At 45.7% G+C, this 6,360-nt stretch overlaps 1 long non-coding RNA gene across 1 annotated transcript; it reads left to right on the plus strand.

Moving 5' to 3' along the window:
* The first annotated feature begins 1,408 nt into the window (after positions 1 to 1,408).
* On the plus strand, positions 1,409 to 4,771 carry LOC129148994 (uncharacterized). The gene is made up of 3 exons (XR_008555989.1): positions 1,409 to 1,676; positions 1,936 to 2,033; positions 4,562 to 4,771. It is a non-coding gene; the product is annotated as an uncharacterized LOC129148994 (long non-coding RNA).
* The last annotated feature ends 1,589 nt before the right edge of the window (positions 4,772 to 6,360 follow it).

A 6,360-nucleotide genomic window follows, 5' to 3' on the forward strand; every position in this document is an offset into this window, starting at 1 on the left:
GGAAGTTTCTCCAAGATTGAGGTCAGCAAAAACCAAGTGCTTCCTGGAGGTAAGATTGAGAAAGTTTTTGCTGAGGCTGTTTTTCTGGCTATGTGTCAGCTCCTGGGAGTAAGAAGTGTTACTTTTCAAGGCCTGAAACATAAAACTGGCCAGATTTAAAGCAGGGACTCTGGTTGACCAGCATTTGTCAGCTAAGAGTTTGCCCTGCATCACCTTCCAAGAACCAATAAGTCAGGTCCAAAGTTAACGTTTTATGAGTGGATGGGCCTACAAATGTGTTCAGCAACCCACCATAGGAGGAGTGGAAGTGGGATGTCAGGACCCAGTAGGAGGAGAGGCAAGAGCTAAAGCAGCACTGGCTAACAGGAGAGTCAGTGCTTTGAGTCAGCAAACCAAGAATGGATGAGTTGCCTTGACCGGTTTGGCTCAGTGGATAGAGCGTTGGCCTGCGGACTGAAGGGTCCCAGGTTCACTTCTGGTCAAGGGTATGTACCTTGGTTGCAGGCACATCCCCAGTAGGGGGTGTTCAGGAGGCAGCTGATTGATGTTTCTCTCTCATCGATGTTTCTCTCTATCCCTCTCCCTTCCTCTCTGTAAAAAATCAATAAAATATATATTTTTTTAAAAAAGAATGAATGAGTTTCCTTCTCTTTAAAATGGAGTTTCTGAGAGCACCAATCAGAAAATACGGCTGTGATAATAACCAAATGAGTTAATAAGTATAGCACACTGCACATTGGCACATAACATATTCTTAAAATAATAATAATAATTATTATTTTATTTTTATTTACTTTTAGAGAGAGAGGAAGGGAGAGGGAGAGAGAAACATCGATGTGAGAGTAAAACATTGATTGGCTGCCTCCTGCACGCCCCCTACTGGGAATTGAGCCTGAAACCCAGGCCTGTGCCCTGACCAGGAATTGAACTGGCAACCTTTTGGTGTCCAGAACAACACCCAACCAACTGAGCAACACTGGCCAAGGCAACCCATTATCTATTCTTGATAAATGCTAGCTGTCTTCATCATTACCGCCACCATCATCGTCCTGGCTCTTCCACTTACCATGCATGTGACCTGGAACAAGTTTTTTAATATCTCTAAGTTTCAGATGCCTCTTTACTTTTAAGATAAAACATAGTTGTCTTCAAGGATATAGTGAAGATGAAACAAGACGATACATATAAACACCTAACACAATGCTTAGCAAAGAAATCGGAGAAGACTGACAATTTGGGGACTCACGGTTGCCAGATTGAGCAAATAAAAACCAAAGTGTCCTGTAATTTATCTGGCAATCCTTCACGATGTCACCTTATCCTCTTGTACATTCCAAGTGAGGGGCCGACTTGTGTTTTGTGACTTTCTGTGACGTCACAGAACTCAAGTCTGAGGCCGCCTCAGAAAGATGCTTCAGCACTTGCCTTTGATCCCTCAGGGCAGCCGGTGACCCCGGGGTCTCCTCCCATGAGTCGTGTTGGACACACACAGAAGCCAATGGATCTTGAAGGTTAGACTCCGGCATAAAGGCCCTAGAATAACTTCTTCAAGGCCTCTCTTCATCATCACTTCCTGTCACTGTCAGTGGAATGCTGCCTGTGCCCTCCCTCCCCCCTTCCCTAGCCCTGCAGTGTCCTGTCTCTCACTAATGGAAACCCAGCAGGGGTTCCACAGGGTAAGTGATAGATGAACCCTGGCTTCCTAAGGCTGATATTATGACAACCCATTGCAAGCCTGGCTCCTGGGCTCCATTTTGTTCAACCCAAACTTTTCAGGAGTTAGCCATTTCTCTTCCCAAACTCCAGTGGCATTTCCCAGTGACTTTAACTTTTGAAGTGAAAATGCAAATAGCAGAGCAAGTATCAAGTTAATAACATTTAGCTCAAAACCAAGTGAGCCTCCTTCTAAGTGCATTTTTTTGATGGGGATAAAAGGAATACGCTTCACAGAAAGGTCAGATGTTATGGATTCTCCGGGACTTCTCACCAACTGCCCTACCCTAAAACACCATCTCCTGCAAGGCAGGCCTGAGGTAAGGCCCTATGTGTGCATGTACCCCGTTCTGGAATGTTCGTGTCCGGTCCTTAAGCCATTCCAGGCTGAGATCACGTGGAACTAGCAGCCTTCAAGGCAGAGACTTTCTGACCCTGGGAGCTGAGAGGGGGCGGTGAGAGGCTTGGCACCGGCTTACCCCCAGCCTGAGGCAGGGGAGAGAAGAGATGCAGGAGCACATGGACCCAGGGCATCTGAGCCCCACCCACGTTCCTTGCGGTTCTGAAGTTCTGAACTATGGCTGCAGAACTGCCCTGCCTGCTTTTGGGTTGGGCTCACACCATCTGACGAGGGTCAGAAGGTTTTGGGGTGATACAGGTCGTCTCCCTGCCTCCCAACCTGACTGCAACGGACTACAGGTGCGGAGATGGAACGCACGGTGGCACTTCCCCAGTCCTTAGCCATCTTCAGCGACCCTCCTCATGCTCCCCCTCTGCTCACAGCCTAGGTATCAGGAAAGCTTATCTAATCAGGGAAACTAAAGTTTTCTGCTAACATGCTCTGCCTTTAAAGATCTCCCCTTCGGTCCTCACCCCGATAGTGCAGGAAGCTGCGAGGAGCAGAGGGACCCTCTGCTTCATGTCCAAATCTGGCCTAAGGGCACCGAGGGGTGAGAGGCGGACCATGGACCACTGTGCTCCCCCATCACCCTGTTCAGAGGGGAGACTGAGGTGGCATGAGGAACTTTAGAAGTCATGAACTCCATCCTTCCCCCTGCCGCCCAGCAGTGCTGGCAGTTAATAAACAGTGACCTTGACTAAAGCATCTGGGGGAGGACCTTCAAAGATTATGAGTTAGAAGCAAACAACATGCATCCCTTTTTTTTGAACAATGCATGGGACCCCAGAATTCTCGGCCCAGACATCCCCACGCTTGCTCCCAGGCCCAGAACAGGCCTTGTCCAGGTCATGCCTTCCAAGGGTGACTCTGGTGCTGGTATGTTGCACCCCAGGCTTAACAAGTCAACCAAGGGTAGGTGTTGGGGGGCAGGGAAGGACTTGGATGTGTGAGCTGAGGGTTCCATATAGATATGCAGGGGATCCCTGCTGAAAGGGGGAAGAGGAAGGGGAGGAGCAGGAGGGCACAAGCATGGGCTGGCTCTTCCCATGCTGCCACCTTCTGGCAAGAAACTCCAAGGAATCCAAGAATCCCCCACTTAAACCTGGACTTCCAGGTTGTTCTGAAGGGATTTTTTGTCAAGGTAGGAGGACAGAACGTATTTTATTTAAGTATTTGTTAGCCTGATTTATAACTTTATAATATAGAGACATACAGGGTCTCCATTTGTGCTCTTGTCTTGGGGCCAGGGACACTCCACACCCAAGCCTGCCACCTCCTGGGAGAGAAGGCTTCAAGCTTCCTGGCTCTGGGGCCAGGTGAGCCCACATGCTGAACAGCCTCGCATTCCTGCAACTCTCCACACCGCCCTACTTTGGCTGAGGGCGGTTCTATCTTACCGGGCACCGAGTAAAGAATTCATCCTTGCCCTAACCGGTTTGGCTCAGTGGATAGAGTGTCGGCCTGCAGACTGAAAGGTCCCGGGTTCAATTCTGGTCAGGGGCATGTACCTGGGTTGCAGACACATCCCCAGTGGGAGGTGTGCAGGAGGCAGCTGATCAATGTTTCTCTCTCGTCGATGTTTCTAGCTCTCTATCCCTCTCCCTTCCTCTCTGTAAAAAAATCAATAATATATATATATTTTTTTAAAAAAAGAATTCATCCTTATGGCCATGTTTTGCACAAACCCCACACTAATACCCGTATTGCTTCGTGTATTAAACAGAATGTAAGTTTTATCTCGCTTCCGGGAGCCATTAAACTTAATTCAACTGAACAAGAGGCCTTGGCGACATGGCTCAAAAAGATGGGGTGGTTCACGTTTGGTTGACAAACGACTTCTTTTCACTGGGTGGCGTGAGCCAGCTGAGGAAGAAGGGAACAGTGTCAGGCACAAGAGTTTCCAGGAGTCAATTTGGGCAAAAAAAGGGGATGAAGCAGCTGCTAGGAGAGGGATTTTGAAAAAAGCAAAGCATACCAGTATACAGGTATGGTGGGAGAAGTTTCACTATGTCTTATGAGGAACAATATATATAAATTGATTTCAGAGAGGAAGGGAGAGAGAGAGAGAGAGATAGAAACATCAATGATGAGAATCATTGCATGCCCCCACAGAGGGTTGAACCCACAACCCGGGCATGTGCCTTGAACGGGAATCAAACTGTGACCTCCTAGTTCACAGGTCGACACTCAAACCACCGAGCCACACAGACACAGGCGGGGCAGAACTTGCCTAACTTTCTCAAAGAAAAGTTGACATTATTTGAGATCGCTTATAGATTTAGATCTGTTCATTTGCTTTGGAGGAGGGTGACTAAGGGATGGGACCAAGTGCTGACTGAGTCTGGCCCGAAGAGGACCCTGGAGTGACAGCAAGAGCTGCAAAGGGCCCAGGTGCATCTGGGCTAACTAAAGTAAAAGGACTCTGGGGCATCGGTTTCTCTTTCCCAGAGCTGACTGTGTGAAGGCTTCAAAACAGATGACCACACGTCTGAGACGGAGACAGGGGCGCGGCAGCAGCTCGCGCAAGGCTTCCTGGACGATGAACTGAGGGATGAGCTGCATGCTTGGCCTTGGCTCACCAACTCGGCTTTGGTTGTTTTGCTTTTCTGTTTTTACTATAAAAGTAGTTCGTGCTCATTAAGTAGAACTTGGGAAATAAAGGAAAAATGAAAGGAAAAGAAAAATCATTCATTGCCCTACCATAGTAAACATTTGTTATATTTCCCTCAAGGCTTTTTTTGTTCTTTGCATAGATGAGGGGTGAGTGTGTGTGTGTGTGTGTGTGTGTGTGTGAGTGAGTGTGTGTGTGTGTCAGAGAGAAAGAGAGAAGTTGATTTTAACATAATTGGATCCACTTCCCTGAAGCACTCTTTTCAAGATAATAGGATTAATGTGATTTTTTTTAAAGTGCTAAAATGAGTCATTTTAGGATTATTGAGCAACTTCATGGGATTTGGTAAAAACCAAATTGTCTTTTCTTTATCCTGTCATCAGGAATCACCCAATATTCAGCTGCTCTTCTCCTGTTCAGTGGAAAGGATTGCAATATATAAATCTAGAGACACAAAGATAAGAAATGTAACTAAGGCATATACTATGATGACTTCAATACTTAAATAAACTATTTCACAAACCTGAGTCCTTAGTCACAATAGACCTATTTCTGACTAAGGTTAAAGAGGTAAAAATCAGCCCTAGCTGGTTTGGCTCAGTAGATAGAGTGTTGGCCTGCGGACTGAAGGGTTCTGGGTTCAATTTCAGTCTAAGGCACATGCCCAGGTTGCAGGCTTGATCCCCAGTTGGGGGTGTGCAGGAGGCAGCCAATCAATGATTCTCGCTCATCATTGATGTTTCTCTATCTCTCTCCCTCTCCCCTCTCTCTGAAATCAATATATATATATATATATATATATATATATATATATATATATTTAAAGATTAAAAAAATCAGGTTTAGTCATATGAATTTTCTGATAAGTCCTGCCCTAAAATGGATTAGGATTCCACTTTTCTGGAATAGAAACCTTCACATTTACTTGGTGTCTCTTCTCAAAGATGAGCCATGGATGAAATCTGACACATCTAAGGATAGAATATCAACAGTATATCCGATGGATGGAAAATTATATTTTACATTGAGCAAAGACCGAGGAACCAAATTCACTTTGCTGTAGTCCCAAAGACACAAAAGTGGAATCTGAGCTCATTCTTTTCTCAATGAGTTTGAGAAAGGGTCCCGGGGAGAGGCATTTCCAGTCAACTCAATAAGCCCTCACACCCCTGGGCCTTTGCTTCTGCAGACCCTAATGTCCATGCTAATCCTGCGCCTCTCTAACGTGATCTTTAAGGCCAGCCTGCTCTCACGCAGCCACTCCAAAAAGCCCTCCTTGTGCTTTCAAAATCTTTGCTTACATGATCCCTATTTGGCCTTTATTATTCTGCCATATGTAACAATGTATTCTGCTCGGTAACAATATTTCTTAATGTTCTGAGTAATGTGTTTACAATGGTTCAAAAATCTAGCTGGATAAAACATATCCAGCCCCTGATCCCACATCTCACAAACACTACTTGTGTTTGAGTTTCTTTGTGTCTTTTCCAAAATGTCTTCATGTAAACATAAACACGAATCTATTGTTCCCCTGGCCCTATTTTCCTATACAGATAGCTTGATCTACATACTATTGCCTCTCATACATGCTACTGTTTGATATATATACTAGTATGTACTTTGCTTTTTTAATTTT

Source organism: Eptesicus fuscus, chromosome 5 (genome assembly GCF_027574615.1).
Source record: "Eptesicus fuscus isolate TK198812 chromosome 5, DD_ASM_mEF_20220401, whole genome shotgun sequence".
Taxonomy (NCBI): Eukaryota; Metazoa; Chordata; class Mammalia; order Chiroptera; family Vespertilionidae; genus Eptesicus; species Eptesicus fuscus.